The following is a 19650-nucleotide window of genomic DNA, read 5'->3' on the forward strand; positions in this document are numbered from 1 at the left end:
GCTTTATAAGTCCTCCAATTGTCGGCCCCGCCCCCCTCCTACACACACACACACACACACACACACACACACACACACTCAGACAGACACACACAGGTTGTTACAAGCTCTGCAATGTTTGTTAGTAAAATATCAAAATAAACAACTCATAATGCAACGTTACTCCACATGAACGTTGAGTAGAGTTGTCAGTGTTTAACAGAGTGGTGAAAGCTGCTAAAACACGTTTGTGACAACAATGGAAACAGAAGTGCATTATCTCTATCTGACCCAGCTGAGGTGAGTTTCTGCAGGTGGCTTAGCATAGCTAATTAGCGGCTTAGCATTAAAGGAATTGATGGAATGTGTGTGTTTAATTTCACTTTTATTTTACTTAGTAAAGCAACAACCAGTCAGGATGAAGCATTGTTGTGTTGTGTGAGGTGATGTGAAGTGAATATGTTGTATTGTTGAGCTGTGTTTGATTGTGATGCTAAGACAAGCTATGCAGTCCTAGACAGTGGTGTAAAGTAATTAAGTACATGTACTCAAAGTACTGTACAATTTTGAGGAGCTTTTACTTTACTGGAGTATTTTACATTTTCAATACTTTTATTTCTACTCCACTACATACCAGAGACAAATATTTTACTCCACTACAATTATTTTTAAAACTTTGGTTTCTAGTTAATTTGTATTTTTGGATTATTATTACAAAACATACCACTTCAGCCCTATAGCCCAGAGGTCTAAAACAGGGGGTCCGCGACCCCTAGGGGGTCCACGGAGGTACTGCAGGGGGTCCGCGAAATTTGATTAAACAATATTTTTGTTTGAAAAAAAAAAAAAAAGTGTTTTCTTTTTCCCCCCCCAAAATGTCAAATTGTCTTTAAACATAACATGAATCCATCAGTTTGGGGGTCCCTGGTCTGAAAAGGGAAACCTTTTCAGGCAAGGGAAACCTTTTCAGGCCAGGGACCCCCAAACTGATGGGGAGATGGAGCAGGGACCCCCTACCTCGTAGGGTATGGGGGGCTACCACATATATTGTATATTTATGTATACAATTGTGTTTTATATTGCCTGCTCCTACGCACCTGCCCTAATAGGTGTGCAAAATAAAAATTCTCTACAAAATATGTATAAACATACCATGTTATTGTGCATTGTGCCTCCATTTATCTGTTTGCTATGGATTCATGTTATGTTTAAAGACAATTTGACATTTTGGGGGGAAAAAAGAAAAAACATTTTTTTTTTTCAAACAAAAATATTGTTTAATCAAATTTCGCGGACCCCCTGCAGTACCTCCGTGGACCCCCTAGGGGTCGCGGACCCCCTGTTGAAGACCTCTGGCCTATATAGTTAGGCTATTTGAAAATAGCCGATCTACAAACTCACAACGCGTCACATCATAACGCTTTGTGCATGAGTACTTTTACTTTTGGTACTTTTAAGTATATTTTGATGCCAATACCTTTGTACTTTTACTGAAGTAAAGTTTGAATACCAGACTTGTACTTGTAATAGAGTATTTCAAAATGGCTGTATTGGTACTTTTACTCAAGTAAAGATTTTGAGTGCTTATTGCACCACTGGGCCTAGTAAATCACTTCACACTTTCATCAGGATCCTGGATGGCTTGGTTCCAGGCTTAACATAATTTATAAAAAATATTTTCAGAAATCTCCAAAAATGAATGGGTTTTCTATCTGTGACACCACAAAATGGCCGCCACTGCTATGCCCTATACGTGTATACAGGGTATTTGCACATGTATAAAGTTACAATTTAATGACTTTTAATACTAAATTGGCCAAATGGTCAAATATTTTGTAAGAAAGAGGCAAACATTGTGAAAATAGCCGATCTTCAAGCTCTATGTATACTAGGCTGTGTATGCTGTGACAGGATACAGTATACATATACTAGGCTGTGAATGTTATGCAGTTATGACAGGATACAGTAGAGCAGTGGTTCTCAAACTTTTTCATGTCAAGGACCCCCAAATTGACACTTATTAGCCCGCGGACCCCCATTTCAAAAGATATGCCAGGGACCCCTTTACGGCTCTAGCAGTGATTCTCGACCATTTTAATTTCAAGGACCCCCATTTTGACATGTATTAGGGCTACAGACCCCCATTTAATGGCATATCTATCACTTGGACCGCAATTTATATTGTAAAATCTATGTCAATTTAACGGGTCCATTTGGTTCCATTTGTACACTCTCAGAGTTACCGACCCATAAGGTTCCATTTGGTGCCTAATCTATCATTTAGCTGGGGACCCCCTGGAACTCCCTCAAGGACCCCTGGGGGTCCCCGGACCCCACTTTGAGAACCAATGCAGAGTAGAGTATACTAGGTATATATGTATATGTGGCTCTCGGTTACTTGAATTAATCTTTCTTTCTTTCTTTCTTTCAGATACTCAAGGCTGGCAGAGGTGTTGCAGGGGACACACCCCCCTCCCCCCATCTCTTCATTATAAGCGTGGACTATGAAGACAGGCCATCAGTGGAGGAGGGGAGCAAGAACTGGGCTTCACTACTACAACTAGGAGGTCTAGATGACTCTCTAATGTAGTCTTTTTTTCATTTTATTTTATAAACACACACACACAAACACACCCCACACACACATCCGCCCACCGACCCGTACACCCCCACACACACATACATATGACGATGCAGATGATATCTGCATCGTAGATGCCCAGAAGACTGAGGTTCTCACCTACAGTGTAACACCCTCCCAGACCATCCACCTCTTTATAAAGTACTGGTGAAGCTAAACAGAGAGATGTAAAGTACTGGTGAAGCCAACCAGATGTACGGAGGATGGAGATGGTGGGAGACGCCCGCTGGAAGGCTCATCCGAGGATGCCCTGCCCTATAGAGAACGGGATCTGGAGATCTCTCTCTATCCATGGGTTTGTCTGCATGGGGGATTCCTCCGACGACTTGGTCCGCCACGGTCAAACGTGAGCCGAAGACCTTGTCCTTCTCGGGGGTTTCCCCTGAAGACGGCTGATGAAGACGACTCAAAGTAAAGTAGGAACCTCTTTAGGACTGTCTGTCACGATTATGACATTTTACTTGACGATTAATTGTCGCTCAAATAATTGCAATGAACTAGGCCGAATTAATTAATTATTGCGTCGTACGCTGAACATTGTAACATTATTTATAAAAAAAGTGTCTGTCTTCGTAAACGGGTCAGATATGACAAATAACTTGCATAACTCAACCACTTTATACGTGGAAATAGCAGTCTGCTATTAACGCTATTTTTGAAAATGTTTGAAAACATACAAACATTTTTCAACATGGAAATGATTATGACGATTATTCGCAAAAAAGTATTGCGATTTTCTGAAATACTTGCGACCAGGTGATTATGTCATAATTGTGACATTCCTTCCTTTGCTGGATGCTGCTGCTGCTGCTGCTGCAGCTGCAGTTTGTGTTGTATGATGTTTTTGTCTTTCTTTCTTTCTTTCTTTCTTTCTTTCTTTCTATCTAACTATATAAATGGCGAGCAACTTCCGCACCCTCGGTGGCGACACCCCACAGCTCTGTTATCGGATAAACAACGCACCGCCAGACCACATGTCGCCTACTGACTCGCCACGGCGGCCGCGCTGAATTTACGCCTCGCGTAGGGGACATCTCACTGCTCACTACACCGTTTCCACCGCGCTACATAATTAATTCTACTCACCAAATGTCGGACAAAACGGAAGGGGAAGCAGCTTCGTACCGTTTACCGTGCGCACGACCTCATCACCACAACAGCAGCCAGCCGCTGCGGGTTTTTTTTCCATTTTTTCCAAACTTTTTTTTTGGTCACCATTTTCTCCAGGCACCATTTCTGGTGTAACGTCGGGTGTTTCTTTTCACCAGCCAATCACCTTTCACGTTGCCACGTCCGTTGCCACGTCGCGCTGACGTATGCTAAACAAGCGCTGCCGTGCGCACAATGCAAACGAGCCCAAAGGCGCGCAAAAATAAGCCGACCATTGCTTAGACACAAAGTCAGACCTGGCAACGCAGCCTACGCCAATCATGTGTGAGAGATCTACAAGCTATGGGGCAGAGACGCCACCGTATCTTAGCAACAACTACAGCGCTCACTCTCATTGGTCGTGTCACGCTAAGAGCAGTCTCCAGACAATGGCATCGCAGACAGCTTGCTGTTACTGCTGTAGCCATCACAGGCAGTTGCAGCACGACGGACAGGGCGCTGTGATAGCTGCCATGTCGCTAACGCTAACCTGGTTGTCATGCCTGCAGCGGCTGTGCAATCACTTTGTCAACAATGCACGTTCGTGTGGTGAATGTCTATATTGCTGCTCAGTTCGTCCATTGTAGATGGTGTATGTTTGTGTGTGTCTTCTGGAGAACTACCGTGCTACGCATGTTAGGCTGCATTATGGTCATGTAGTAATTTCAGATAATTTCGCTCCGATTAGAGCAGTGTTTATCAACCCTTTCACGCCGCCCCCCCCCCCCCCCCCCCCCCCAAATACACGTACTTGATCTGGGACCCCCCCATTCTGTTTGACTCCGTTCCACAAGTAAATATTGTGAAAATAGCCGATCTACAAGCTCGAAACGCCTCACATTGACAGGCTTTGTAAGCTTGGAGATCGGCTATTTTCTACATGATTGCCTCTTTCTTACATTCTTTGCCAATGTGGCCCATGTTTTCATAGCATAGTTTATTGACTACTTCTGTTGCAGAAATGGCCATTTCCTTTACTTTCGGTTTTTTATTGTCTCCGCCAGGCCGAAAGGCATGGCGCAAGACTATGTTTCACCCCCTGTCCGTCCGTCTGTGATAGCTAATCTCTCACATCGTTGACTTGATCGCAGCAAAATAACAGCCCGATGTGGAGAGTCAGTGAGAGCTGGATAAACGACGTAAAATGTGTCAAAAGGAGTCTGTACGCCTGTCGATAAATGAACACATGACGTCGGTGGGAGAGGAGATATTGTGTCTTTTGGACAAACAGCAGCGTGGTGCTGATGTTTGTTGTGTGAAGCAGCTTAATGTCAGAGTGTTTGTGTTGGAGCGCCTCAGTGCGGCTGCAGAGTTCATGTGCAACCTCTTCCAGAGAGACACAGAGACACTAGAAACTCTGCTGGGGAAAAAAAAAACTGCTGGGCATTGACTTTCCTATGGACATTGATCTACACACTGCAGGTATATCTGCTACACACACAACATCAAACTACACACTGCAGGTATGATGCAGCGTTTGCATTACAGCCAGCATAGTTCCCATATGGTTTCAAGGTGGGCTAAACCATATGGACCCCATGTCAGCAATGTCAGCGGCATCCACTTCAGTCCCAACTGCGATGCCCATGCAGGCTATAAGTAGCTTCTACCTGGCCCTTAGGTGGGCCCCAACTAGCCATGTTTATGTGGGACCAAGGCGGGTCCTAACTGGGTTTGCCCATGCAGGCTTTCACTGGGTTCTACCTGGGCCCTAGGTGTACCCTAACCAACCACAGTGCAGTGCCCATCGCTCCAATTGTTGTGACGTCAGGGCTCTCAATACTGCACATTGGTGGAGGAGGAGGGGCCGCAGGGCGACCGCACACATCGCTGAACCAATGGTAGCCCACGGATGTTTCCTCTGTGGATTTACAATCTGCCCCTCTATGCCACATATCATCCGCACTACAGGGTCTTCACTGACCGAGCCACGGCCCCACTGACCCTCATGACGCTACGCCACTTAAACGTGCGGCAGCATGCGCTGGGTTGCCAGGTTTGCACAGCCTGCGCCAGAAACAAGCAACCACCTTCATGAAAAAAAAAAAAACACCGAAATGGTCCGCAATGTTCCAGGGGTGTCCCCGCGCGTCCCAACACTCCACAGGGGGTCAGTGGACCATCAGGGGGTCCGCGGACCCCCTGTGGACCCCCTGAAACATAACAAATATTATTTCTTCAAATTTTTTCCTTTTTCAAAAAAACTTTTCCACAGTTTCACTCCGGCGATTTGGGTCCCCCAATATACACACGGCCACGCTGGGCCCCGTGCGCGGCTGGGGTTGAGGGGGGCGTAGCCCCCCGAAACTCTAGTTATGTAATAATTGTGACATTCCTATTTTTTCCTTTTCCTTTGCTGGATGCTGCTACTGCTGCTGCAGCTGCAGTTTGTGTTGTATGATGTTTTTGTCTTTCTTTCTTTCTTTCTTTCTTTCTTTCTTTTATGTAATAATTGTGACATTCCTAATTTTTCCTTTTCCTTTGCTGGATGCTGCTGCTGTTGCAGCTGCAGTTTGTGTTGTATGATGATTTTGTCTTTCTTTCTATTTTCTGAAATACTTGCGACCAGGTGATTATGTAATAATTGTGACATTCCTTTTCCTTTGCTGGATGCTGCTGCTGCTGCAGCTGCAGTTTGTGTTGTATGATTTGATGTTTTTGTTGTATGCTGTTCATGTTTGATGCTGTTTGTATCATGTGCTGATGTGGTTCAACATGTACAGTAGCTCTGTTGCTGTCATGTTGGGGCCCGGTGTGGCAGTGAAACATGTTCAGTGACTGTTGGTTTATGGCTCTGGGTAGCTCTGTGATAGAGATAATGTGATGAAACATTTTTTAGACATAGTCCTCTGTAAATCCGGGCCATTTGAAAAGGTCACTTTTTGGGAGGTACCAAAAGGTCACTTTTTTTCTGGTGTAAACTGTTGGGGGGGGGGGGACCAAGTTAACCACCCCACCTCAGCATCTGCCAGTCTAGTGGTGCACCTCCTACTGGCTCCAATACAGGTCTCCGCCAGGTCAGGGAGGTTATTGTGGCCTAGATCCTGGTGGTGCTATAATAGGCCAATGTGAAAAGGGTGCCATTCCTTCTTAGGCCTTTCAATTGGACATTGCATTCATGATTTGAGGCATTTTGTTCCAAAAATGTGTTTTGCAAAATTAGACCTGCTGGTGGCGCTATAACAGGCCAATGTTAAAAGGGTGGCATTTGTTCCTCAACATAGTGTGAATGTGTGAAAAAGGTCAAATTAGCCTTTGTGATGTTGGGGGATAAACAATTACTGTACCTCAAGAACAGATGTACAATTAGTGTAATATCACTTATATGCCGATATCTCATTTGGCTGACCAGAACACATTTTTCAGTGATTTTTGTTTTCGTAGTTACTGCACTCTGCCTTGGCAGGGCAGAGTAGAGGTAAAATATTTAGGTACTAGCCTATAGCTTGTAGATTTCTAAGTTTTGCCATTTCTTTAAAAAAAAAAGTTTTTTAAAACTGGGGACACATATATATTTTAAAATATGTTTTTGTGAACGGAAATGACGAACAGATGCCAGTTCCAGACTCTATATAGCATTCGGAGATTGTGGAATAGTTGTCTGGCTACGCGAGACCTCCATGTGACTAATGTGAGAGCTAGCACCATATTCTGCAGCGTGCATTTAGTATTGAAACATCATCTCCTGTATATGCCAAAGCTATTATTTGTGTAAAATTATTGTTTAGCAGCAATTATGGCCGGAATCGTTATTGACACCCAGGTCCATGACCTATGACCGTATTGTATCGACCGTGTGACCCAATCAACATTCAAAGCAACACACCTGACAGTTTGAATTATCTCTCCTTAGCACCCTTTGCATAAAAAGGTTTTGTTGTTGTCGATGATGAACCGTCTTTGGGAGGCTTAAAGCACAACTCGCGGTCTTAATCCAACCGACCGCGACCGCCGTTTCGGCCACCCGACGCCATTCCACGAGAAAACTCATTTTCGGCCTCTTAATTATTTTCCATTACGCTGGCACCGAGGACTAGATTGGAATTGGAGCGTAATTGCCCCGACCTGAATGGCAAGAACAATCCTGAAGCATCAGTCTAGATGAAGTGTGACAGCAAGACATCTCAGCACTGTGCTGGCACCCCATTAGACCACCTCCTCTGTTCCATCACACACACACACGCACACACACACGCACGTGACGTGCACACACACACACACACACACACACACACACACACACACACACACACACACACACCACACACACACACACACACATGTGACGCACGTGCACACACACACACACACACACACAGACACAGACACAGACACACACACGTGACGCACGCACACACAAGCGTGCGCTCGCACGTGACGCCCGCACGCACACACACATACACATACACATATACACACACACACACATACATTTGTACTACTACACTTGTGAGGACATTTTTTTTATAAATTCCATTTTTTACAATTGCTAAGGGCTATTTTTAACCCTATAAGCCTTAAGCCAGAGCTATAAACCGCAATCAATTCTCAACCTGTAGTTTTGGGGTGCGCTGGTTTCAGCACACCCCAACCCCCTCTTGTGTGTTGGCTGGTGAGGCGCGTCCTAGCGAGACCTGATAGAATGGGTTTCATTGCACGCATACTGGTTGCACATACTGGTTCTTATCAGTGTGACGTCGTCTGTTAAGGGGTCTATATATAGTGAAAATGGCTCACAATGTGTCACACAGCACGTGTGACACATTGAGCTAACCTCACCTCTAAATGCCTAATCCTAACTAAAACCCAATTTTTTTGTGTAAATGTAAGCCGAAATCCACAAATCGTTTTTAACCATAGAACAAACATTTGTTTTGTGAGAACCGGGACAATTGTCATAACAACGTTTATACTTCTCAAATTCTACTCTTACTTGTGGGGACATTTGGCCCTCACAATAGACCACTCCGGTCTGCCACCCCGGGGCGACTGACTCCCTCGCCACTCAACGGTCCTTCTGGTCGATCGACACGGTCACGACTTTTTTCTGTTCTGGCCCCACAGTGGTGGAATGAACTTCCCACTGATGTCAGGACAGCAGAGTCACTGCCCATCTTTCGCCGCAGGCTGAAAACCCACCTCTTCAGGAAACACTACCCTTCCTCTTTGCCTGGCCTACTTGTTGTTAACTAGTTGTACGAACGCTTGTTTTATTGTTGTATTGCTTTATTGGATCTTGTTTAGTCGTTACAATTATTTGTTTTACCTCCTGCTCATTTGATTTAGCTATTTTGTCTCATCTGTTTAAGGAAATAGGTAGCTGATATATTGCACTTTTACCTTAGCGCTAGGTATACTCTTGGTTACTTGTTTTTGCAGAAAATGCACTTAAGACTTCTGGTGATTAGTAGTTTTCGTTCCCTACCTATGTTGAATGCACTTATTGTAAGTCGCTTTGGATAAAAGCGTCTGCTAAATGACTAATGTAATGGGTAGCACTTTAAACGAACGTCCTGGTAACAAGCATTAATTAACAGTTAATAAACAACTTATTAACTACTTATTAACAGTTAATAAACAACTTATAAGGTAGTTATTAACGTTATTATATGTTTATAACCGTTTATAAAGAATTTAACGTGCTATTAACAAACATTAATTAACAGTTAATAAACAACTTATTATCTACCTATTAACAGTTAATAAAAAACTTATAAGGTAGTTATTAACTTTATTATGTATTTATAACCGTTTATGAAGAATTTAACATGCTATTAACAAACATTAATTAACAGTTAATAAACAACTATTTAAGTACTTATTAACAGTTAATAAACTACTTATAAGGTAGTTATTAACTTTATAATTTGTTTATAACCGTTTATAAAGAATTTAACGTGCTATTAACAAACATTAATTAACAGTTAATAAACAACTTATTAACTACTTATTAACAGTTAATAAACAACTTATAAGGTAGTTATTAACTTTATTATGTATTCTGGATTTGATTATGGCTCGTTAATCAGTGGAGACAAAGACATTCCATTCCATTCAGTAGGTCGTCTTTGCAATGTCACATGATTTACATGTAATATGCACGTCCATACAGTATGTGTGTGTGTGTGTGTGTGTGTGTGTGTGTGTGTGTGTGTGTGTGTGTGTGACACACACACACACACACACACACACACACACACACACACACACACACACACACACACACACACACACACACACACACACACACACACAGCTCAAAGAAATGTTTTCATGAACTGTGTACAGTACATACTGCTAACAAAAACTGCTCAAAGGAATTAAGGGATCAAAGAGTTCCCTTTATTTTTTTGAGCAGTGTAGTTTAGTTTAGTTTATTACGGATCCCCATTAGTCCTCACCACAGTGAAGACTATATTCTTCCTGGGGTCCAAACATTCACACTTTACAATACAATTAAAACATAATACAATGTAATTCTACCATTGCATAGTTAAAAACAAACAACAAAAAATGATTGAAGATTTTGATCTTCACAAATTCTATAAATTATTACATAGTATATCACCTTTTAGTTTGCAAATGAAGAAATTGCAAACAAAACAAAAATAATTTCAAAAAAATTAAATAAAATAGTATATACAACTAATACAACTAATCAATTCATTGAAAATAAAAGCTTTTCTACCTCTTCTATTCCTATTCTCTTGAATTCAAAATTACAGACCTTGTCCTTCATGATCTTGTTTTTTTTTAAATAATTGAATCAGAAAGTCTGCCACTAACTGGTAGCATCTGATCTGGAATTGCATGCTTACTTTATTAGTGAAAAGGTTATTAAAGTAATTTGCTATATCAACTGGTCTAGTGATAAACGTACCCTCCTCCTCTATAAATGAAGGCACTTTGCCCATTTTATCCCTACCCACAGCTTCATTAAATATTGTCCACATTTTTTTACTGTCATATTTACATTCCTCTCTCTCTCTCTCTCTCTCTCTCTCCCTCTCTCTCTCTCTCTCTCTCTCTCTCTCTCTCTCTCTCTCTCTCTCTCTCTCTCTCTCTCTCTCTCTCTCTCTCTCTCTCTCTCTCTCTCTCTCTCTCTCTCTCTCTCTCTCTCTCTCTCTCTCTCTCTCTCTATATATATATATATATATATATATATATATATATATATATATATATATATGTATATTTGCAATGGCATTTGGCCCCCCCCCCCCCCCACACACACACTGTATTGTATTGTTAAATATGTGAGATTAACGTTATAAACCTACTATAACGTTATAAGCAATCTAATATTATTATCTATAGAAAGGGGATTACCATCTTTGGCATTCCAATTCAAATCTGAAACCTGTTTACAGTCTAATCACAGTGGTTAAACATGGGTGTATGGAAAATGTGCTAAGTGCCCATTGAATGTGGATCAAAGGCCAATTTCAATAACGACCTGTTAGGGCGTAGGCTAACTCTATTAAATACATCACCATCAATGCAGTGGTGGAAAAAGTACTCAAATGTTTTACTTAAGTAAAAGTATCAATACTGCAATGTAGAAAGACTCTGTACAAGCAAAAGTCCTGAATTCTAATTGTAATTGAGTAAAAGTACTGGTATCAAAATCTAAGTAAATATAAAAATATTTTGCTTGTAGATCGGCTATTTTCAAATTGGCAATGTAGAAAGACTCTAATTCTAAATGTAATTGAGTAAAAGTACTGGTATCAAAATCTAATTAAATATAAAAAATATTTTGCTTGTAGATCGGCTATTTTCAAATTGCCAAAGTTTAAATAGGGCTGAAGTGGTCTTGTAATAATAATCAAAAATATACAAAGTAACAACTAACTAAAGTTTTCAAATAATTGTAGTGGAGTAAAAGTAGCCTATAATATCTGCCTCTGAAATGTAGTGGAGTAGTATACTTAGTTTTCCACCACTGTAGAAATGTATTTTTCAAAATGCATAGTACAGTAATTGATTACATGTACTTAGTTACTTTTCACCTCTGTATAAATGTCTTTTTCGAAATGCATGTATGTCTTTCATAAAACATTAAATGTCAGACTCTTATTTTGAAGGCAAGCGGAAACCTTATTGTTGCCAGCTCAAAAACCGGATGTCCTATCGTTGCTGATGGAACGGAGCTCTAGAAAGTGCTGAGTGGATAGGGTTTCCGTCGTACGCGTTTCCCCCGGAAACGATATTTTTTTGACCAATCACAACACTCGTTTCATTCACGGAGAATGTTAACAGATTTGTAAAGGATCAACGTCATTTCCTTGGGCGGTACTTTCGTCAAATTCGACCGTTTCCGGTTCTACATCCCAGGTCTTTCCCAGCGTGACAAAACAATACAACCACAGCTGTGCTCTCATTGGCCGTCTCTTAACACGTGACCGAGTACTGCATTCAATGTATCCAGGTTTTTTTTATTATAAGTTAGACTCCAACATTTTATTGGAAATTAGCAGATCTACAAGCTCACAACGCATCACTGATGTTGCAACGTGTTGTGAGCTTGTAGATCTGCTATTTTCAAACAGCCGATAGGTTTAAAGTGCTTCTTTTGGGCTTAGTCGCTTCTTTTGGGCTCGTTTTCCTAGACCTGGTTGCTTATTTCTCTCATAGAATCTGGCAACACGCATCCGGTCTTTACAACGGTCCCATATTTGAATTCCACTAAGGAGAAAAAGCAACGGAGGTAACTATTATTATTATTATTATTATTATCTACATGTACAACTTCTGAATATAGTTGAAATACCGTTGTGACTTAACACTCACATGTCCATGCAAGCTACTTGTGTGTTGGTGGGACATAAGTTAGCTTCTAGGCTAACTTAACTTAGAAGCTAAGCTAAGCTAATAATATGTTTACATCGGCTGCATTTGTCAGGTGGACATTGTGATGGAATCCTGAGCTAAATTTGTGGGTTTATTATTATTATTTGTATTTACTTTTCCTTTAATCTAGCTAATTTGACACTGTGTTATGTTAATTCTTCATTATTAATTACTTATGATGCATCTCTTTTTCTTTCTCAAAAATCAAGCAAACATGCAGGAAGGCTTTTATTTTCCCCCATATTTATCAGTAATAAGACTTAGCCACCTTGTGGTTTAACATTTCCAAAATTAAACTGAAAGTGCCTTATGCTATAAGTGCTAAAGAAATCTACAGAAAATTAACCAGTGCCATGAAATCAAAATAAAGCATTGGACTCATTGCATGCAGTTAGTGTGTATATGTGCATACACACATCATGCAGACTGTGTGTGTGTGTGTGTGTGTGTGTGTGTGTGTGTGTGTGTGTGTGTGTGTGTGTGTGTGTGTGTGTGTGTGTGTGTGTGTGTGTGTGTGTGTGTGTGTGTGTGTGTGTGTATGTGTGTATATATAGATATACATATACATACATAGACACACACACACACACACACACACACACACACACACACACACACACACACACACACACACACACACACACACACACACACACACACACACTGTACTTTATATAAAGGTCACAGGAAAATTGGCCACCATGGAAGAGGGGACATTAGATGTTAAATTGTCTATATTATTATATATGAAATACAATTATAATGGTTTTAAGTAATGTAAAGAACACATCATTATAACACGCTTGGACATTGGACAATTAAGGCCTAATATTTCTACAATTGCTACAAATTCATCTCCTCTCCATTCCCCTGACTGTACACTGACTGCACTGAAGAATGTGGGGTCTTGCTCTGATTGCTCGCTCTCTTGTGAGCTTGTAGATCGGCTATTTTCTGATAATGTTCAAATTAGAACATTGTGTTACATATAATAAGATAATGATGCGTGGGTTCAACTGGTTAATTAAGTTCCTTGCACACATAAACTTTGGGGCCCCCCAATTGTAACTATGAGGACCCCTAGAGAACCTGGACCCCCTATTGAAGACCCATGCTCTAGTCTAAAGGATGGTCGCTAGCGTCACACATTGAGAATTGTGGCTCTAAGACCTTCTAAACGCATCCCTCTACTGCAGTGTGTTGTGAGCTTTGCATGCAGACCAATATAAATTAGGCAGAACCCTAACCCATGTGGTTGGAAAAGTAAAGCCCAACATTAATTATGGATAATAAGGTTATATCCGAAGATTAAAGAGTATTTGAATTTGTAAAACAATCGATAGAGTACGTGTTCAAAAGTATTTTCTATAGAAGCCTAATGGTACTGGGGGCTGGCTCCATTCACTCTTTTCAAAAGTCAAAGATTGGAACTTGACCTAACAACATTTTTCCGTCATGAGTTGTGTTTTAGCTTTAATACATCATCTTGTGTTCTGTCTTTATTTTACTTATGAAGAATGTTTGTCTTGAAGTTGTAAATGACCGGAGATGTTCATTCTTTTCTTTTTCTTTATTTGTTTGTGTCATCACAACAGAATGCAAAAGAAAGAAATGGGTGTTCAGCATGGTTGGTGTGCAGCACAACCAGAGAGCCAAGCCAGTGCTGCGGCTTGTGGAAAGAAGAGGTCGAAAAGACCGTCTCCCTTTGATTCTGCACCATGTGAGGACACGTTCTATCATCATGAGCGATGAATGGCGTCCATATCGTACATTGTCCTGAGTTGGGCTACAATCACCAAACTGTCAACCATTCGAGGTGGTTTGTAGAACAGGTGCTCAAACACAGCACATCGAAAGAGCCTGGCGTAGCGTAAAGGTACACGCTTGGAGACAAAAGCCAATCAAACGGAACAGCTGGGCCTGAAACATATATTTCTAGACGCAAAATGCCTATTTGTTAAGAAATGCATGGTTAAGAATTTGTTAATGTTTGTAAGACACTGGTTAATTGTTTATAAATACTTAAAGGGCAAGACCACTTTGGTAGAGGTTTGGGTTGTGTAGTTTCCTTGCCATGATGTAACTCCAAAGGTGGACAAGAAATGAAAAATAATTGCTCCATTAATTAGAAATTGATAATTCAAAATATGCTCCTCATTGATTTACATTGTACACTGAAACGGCTCTCAAAGTCACTCTTTTAGCCCGTAAACGAACACAAACATAGCTGATTCAGAGAATATAGAACATCACCAAACCCAGTACTGTTTATTTTTTTAATAAAAATGTCAACTTCCTGAAGATTTTACTATTTGAAGATTCGGATCCGGATCCGCCGATCCAGTCCGGGTTTTCTTTCCAATGAAAATAGCAAAATCAACAGGAAGTTAACATTTTTATCAAAAAAACAAACAGTACTGGGTTTGATGATGTTCTATATAGTCTGAATCAACTTTGTTTATGTTCGTTTACATGCTAAAAGAGGACTTTGAGAGCTGTTTTACTGCACAATGTAAGTCAATGAGGAGCATATTTTGAATGATACATTTCTAATCAATGGAGCAATTCTTTTTTATTTCTTGTCCACCTTTAGAGTTACATCATGTCGAGGTAACTACACAACCCAGACCTCTACCAAAGTGGTCTTGCCCTTTAACAAAGGATGTGTTAGTGTTTATAAGACACTGTTCCCACTTTAGACCAGGTAGATGCACAAAGTGTTCATAAATGCATTATTAACGATTTGTTGATGTTTATAATACACTGTTTAAATCTTAATAAATATGTAAATAAGGATTTGTTAATGTTTATAAGAGACTGTTCCCACTTTAGACCAGAAAGCTGCAAAAAGTGTTAATTAATGCAGTATTAACGATTTGTTGATGTTTATAAGACACTGTTTAAATGTTAATAAATATGTAACTAAGGATTGGATAATGTTTACCACACTGTTCCCACTTTAGACCAGGTAGCTCCAAAAAGTGTTAATAAATGCATTATTAACGATTTGTTGATGTTTATAAGACACTTCTTAAATGTTAATAAATACTTAAGTAAGGATTTGTTAATGTTTATAAGACACTGTTCCCACTTTAAACGAACGTCCTGGTAACTAACATTAATTAACAGTTAATAAACAACTTATAAGACACTTCTTAAATGTTAATAAATACGTAATTAAGGATTTGTTAATGTTTATAAGACACTGTTCCCACTTTAAACGAACGTCCTGGTAACTAACATTAATTAACAGTTAATAAACAACTTATAAGACACTTCTTAAATGTTAATAAATACGTAAGTAAGGATTTGTTAATGTTTATAAGACACTGTTCCCACTTTAAACGAACGTCCTGGTAACTAACATTAATTAAAAGTTAATAAACAACTTATAAGACACTTCTTAAATGTTAATAAATACGTAAGTAAGGATTTGTTAATGTTTATAAGACACTGTTCCCACTTTAAACGAACGTCCTGGTAACTAACATTAATTAACAGTTAATAAACAACTTATAAGACACTTCTTAAATGTTAAAAAATACGTAAGTAAGGATTTGTTAATGTTTATAAGACACTGTTCCCACTTTAAACGAACGTCCTGGTAACTAACATTAATTAACAGTTAATAAACAACTCATTAATGCCTTATTAACATTTAATTAACATATTATAAGTTGTTAATTTATTGTCAATAAGTGTCGTGTTAATAGTATTTATAAGTCTTTATAAACGTTTATAGACACAGAATAAAGTTAATAACGATCTCATAAGCTGCTTATTAACAGTTAATAAGTATTTCACAAGTTGTCTATTATTTGTTAAGGACGTTCAGTGCTTTATAAACGTTTATAAACACATAATAAAGGTTAATAACTTCCTTACAAGTTGTTTATTAACTGTTAATAAGTAGTTAATAAGTTGTCTATATGTTGTTAATTAATGTTTGTTAATAGCACGTTAGATTCTTTATAAACGTTAATAAACACATAATAAAGTTAATAACTACCTTATAAGTAGTTTATTAACTGTTACTAAGTACTTAAATAGTTGTTTATTAACTGTTAATTAATGTTTGTTAATAGCATGTTAAATTCTTTATAAATGTTTATAAACACATAATAAAGTTAATAACTACCTTATAAGTAGTTTATTAACTGTTAATAAGTACTTAAATAGTTGTTTATTAACTGTTAATTAATGTTTGTTAATAGCACGTTCAATTCTTTATAAACGTTTATAAATACATAATAAAGTTAATAACTACCTTATAAGTTGTTTATTAACTGTTAATAAGTAGATAATAAGTTGTTTATTAACTGTTAATTGATGTTTGTTAATAGCACGTTAAATTCTTTATAAACGGTTATAAACATATTATAAAGTTAATAACTACCTTATAAGTTGTTTATTAACTGTTAATAAGTAGTTAATAAGTTGTTTATTAACTGTTAATTAATGCTTGTTACCAGGACGTTCGTTTAAAGTGCTACCATGTAATGTAATACTTCTCAAATTCTACTCTTACTTGTGGGGACATTTGGCCCTCACAATAGTATAGTATTACAAGTACACACGCACACGCTCACACACACACACACACACACACACACACACACACACACACACACACACACACACACCTGCTTGGACTGTGTCCAGCGCACGGTCAGTGAGGTGGACCTTTTCAGGCAGACCAAAGAGCCGGCGGCAAGGTGGCACCAAGGATGCTGCTAACAGCTGTTTCCGCCATCCGTCCCCTCTGACCGTGTCGGGCTAAGTGGGCACCAGACAGTCACGTTTCGGCCCACGGTGCTACTATGCACCCTCTGGGCAGCGGAGCTGAAAGAAGAGCAGCTCTTACAGAAAGGTTTTAACAACATGAAACCTTAGCATCCCTATTCTGGGACGAACATTTTGGCCAAAAAAATAGGCGATCTACAAGGTCACAACAACGCGTCGCGTTATGACGCGTTGTCTCCGCCAGGCCAAAGGCATGCAGGGTTGCCAGATCTGCTTATTATAATTTCCCCGCAATATTTTGTTTGAAAATAGCAGATCTACAAGCTCACAACGCCTCGCACCGCGACGCGTTGTGAGCTTGTAGATCTGCTATTTTCAAATAGCTGATGTAGGCCTATATGTTAAAGTGCTCATGTGGCCCATAGACGCTTCTTTTGGGCTGGTTTTCCTAGACCCGGTTGCTTGTTTCTCTCACAGAATCTGGCAACACTGCTGGCATGGCCGAGACTATATTTTCGCCCCTGTCCTTCCGTCCGTATGTGTGTGTCTGTTCGTCCGTCTGTCTGTCTGTGACCGGCTAATCTCCGGCACTGTTGGACCGATCGGCGTGAAACTGTGCACGCACACTGCCTGGAGGCCAGAGCTAAACCTCGGGCCCAAATTTTTCCCGTTGGCCTGTTATAGCGCCACCAGGAGGCCTTTTTTTGCAACAAAAAAATGTATGACTCATACAGATTTCTGCCCTGCATGTGTTCAAGACGGATCTGTCAGATTTTTCATATTCCATCCTGATTGGCTAAGATTGGCTTCCATAGTTTGCAGAAGTGGCCCGTTTTGAACAAAATGCCTCAAATCATTAACGCAGCGTCCGATTGCCGTGAAACTCTGCACGCGCGCTCCCACTAGGTCAGGGAAGAAATGCCCTACATTTTTCAAATCGGCCTTATGGTGGCGCTATAACAGGCAGATTCACGTTTTGGCTCATAACTCTTGAACGGTAGATCATTATAATCAACTCCCCAAATAAGCCACGACCATTTCCACCTGACCTTTCCACACCACTGTTGTCATGTGTTGCGTAACCACTTCCTAAATGTTGTGTTCATATTGCGTTTGAACTATAACCACTTTCAGAGCCTCAACCATATGGTTGCTGCTAAATCAGTTCTAATGCAAAAACTAATGCCTGGTTTGAACCATAAACCTTCTGGTTACAAAACATAAACTTTTCCCCCTGCACCCAGGGACGTGCACAGATAGACTCTAGGTGGTGCTGGAGCACCTGCCCTTTGCCCTCTTGACCAGAAGTGCCCTTTTATTTATTTTTTATTTTTTCAGTTTACAGCAGGGGTCTTCAACAGGGGGTCCGGGACCCCTAGGGGGTCCTCAGAGTTACTACAGGGGGTCCGCCAATTCTTTATGTGATATGAATTTTCTTTTTACCATAACCACTCGAAACCTAGCATCCCTTTTATGAGGAGAACTTTAGCCAAAAATAGCAGATCTACAAGCCCACAACGCCTCGCGCTGCGAGGCGTTGTGGGCTTGTAGATCGGCTATTTCTGGCAAAGAGGTATAGGTGTAGAGGGAAAAAAGAGCAGACCAAGTAAACAAAAAAAAGTATAATTTACTTGAGCACCTGCCCCTCAAAATGTCTGTGCACGTCACTGCACAGACATATGAATTGAACATACAAGCTTTCCACAAGACAGCGACAATATTAGGATGGCCCCCCCCACACACATCATGTTTTTTTTCCTCTCTTCTCTCAGTACATGCGCTACGACGGCGAAGCTGCTCCGAAATCTACAGTACTGTCACGAGAGAGAGAGCAGCGCTGTCTAGTGCCGATCAATAACCTCTCTCTCTGCCAGATTTTTTGCTGTCAGTTATCCCTCTCTTCCCACGGCTTGTTTCTACGCTTCCCGGGTTGATCCTCCGCACAGGGTGCAGCTATAGTTTCATGTCGGGTGTATAATGGGAATAAGAAAACACATCCCAGTGTCAGTCAGACAGTGCTTTGTGGGCTGTAGGTAATGCCTGAGAATATTTAGTTTGCACGTCGGCGTCATGCACCGAAAATAGCAGATCTACAAGCTCTGCGGGGCTGACATGATACTGACCATGATACTGACTGTGATACTGACTATGATACTGACTATGATACTGACTGTGATACTGACTGTGATACTGACTGTGATACTGACTATGATACTGACTGTGATACTGACTGTGATACTGACTGTGATACTGACTGTGATACTGACTGTGATACTGACTGTGAT

This window comes from Gymnoscopelus microlampas (genome assembly GCF_963454915.1).
Source record: "Gymnoscopelus microlampas genome assembly, chromosome: 16".
Classification (NCBI taxonomy): domain Eukaryota; kingdom Metazoa; phylum Chordata; class Actinopteri; order Myctophiformes; family Myctophidae; genus Gymnoscopelus; species Gymnoscopelus microlampas.